Here is a 1683-nt window from a genome sequence, read left to right on the forward strand (position 1 = left end):
TGAAAGAATGGCTGATGGTATAATGCTCTCTTTCAGTCAGCTGCTAAAATGTCACTGACACTGAGACATATTTTGAGCAGAACAAATTTAAAAGATTTATGTTGAGGTGTGTGACAGACTACAACTGTCAACTGTGTTTGTAATTAACAAAAAAAAACTTCATTCCAGCTACACCGTTGACTTTTATGAGTAAATCTAGCAAATGAACTAATAGGTCTGTACAGTTGATAATAAGAATAAAAAGAGAAGGAAGCATAAAGTGTAGTGGTGAGAAGCGATGGGAATCATTCCAATAAATTTCTATCTGGGTAAGTATTCGAATACATGGGTCATTCAAACAAATTTATTTGACAGTAAATTATTTGTAACTTAAATAATGATAACATATAATGCCACTGTATTTTCTTTGGTTACTTCGTGTACAGAATTAGTATTTGCTCAGTACAGTTTCTGTTTGATAAATAATTTATGCCTTTGTGGTTCGGTGGCTTAAATTCTAGACAGCAATACTAAAGATTTAGTATTGGAATTTTGATCTCAGTCGCCGTGTTTGCAGAAAACTAATTATGAATTAAAAATGGGTAGATATTTTTGCAAGTACAGAGATTATTGTTTTGTTTTATCACCCAGACGTGTCTTACCGCATTTGTGGCATCCTCAGTGATTTTTTTCTTTTATTTTACTATTATTTTACGTTTTATGTATCCTGTGGCTGCCAACCAAAATCAAAGACGTAAATTTGTGCAGTGAAACGTATGGGCACGCCACAGCAACATAGCAAGGTACAGTATTTACAAATGAACAGGAAAAAACCTTCAGCTCAACTACACCAAAACATGTTTCGTATATAAACACAAAATTGTCACAGCTCAGGACTAGAAAAACACTACAGTGATGACATGGTGTACTAATTTAGACCTGTGGCTAATTTTGGTTGGCAGCCACACGACACACTGTGTTCCAGATAAAACACTCTCCTCTATTAGTCGTGCAGTTTCCTACTGTAACCACAATGGTTTGAAGATCCATATGTATCTGAAGGAAACTACTCAGATTGTCATGTATGTGTCTTATCAACAGGTGAAAATTGCACAATTTGTGTGTACATTAAAGAGACAGAATACCATACACAGGCAACACAGCGACCAGAGTTAAACAATATGAACAACCCTCTGGCACGTTTTCGGAAGAAAAAACAAAGAAGCATGGTTCATGATAATTCACAAGGAAGTCAGCCACAGGCTGATTTTGGTTGACAGTCACAGGACACACACAATGTAAAATAAAGGAAAATAAACGAACGAAGAACCACTGAGGATGCCGCAACTGTGGTGAAACATGTTTGAGTGATTAAACAAAACAGTAATCCGTGTACTTGCAAAAAGGCAGACACATTCTTAATTTGTTATTACCAAAGCTTTAGGATTTGATCCCTGGTTGGTCCTAAGGTTTTCTTTGTTACTTATCCCTTCTTTGAAATGTAGATTCCCCTCTAATTGGCTGTATATAAGTTTCTTCAGATGTAGGAGGAACTCGAGGACACACAGCTATGCCCAGTATAGCACTGCAGTGCTCAAACCAACTTTCGAATTGAGCATGACTTTACTTGATTTACAGCGTAAATACTCATAAAAGGACGACGTTATCAGTTACGGCTATAACGCCCTACACAGCCTGGCTGGG

This window comes from Schistocerca cancellata, chromosome 3 (assembly GCF_023864275.1).
Source record: "Schistocerca cancellata isolate TAMUIC-IGC-003103 chromosome 3, iqSchCanc2.1, whole genome shotgun sequence".
Lineage (NCBI taxonomy): Eukaryota > Metazoa > Arthropoda > Insecta > Orthoptera > Acrididae > Schistocerca > Schistocerca cancellata.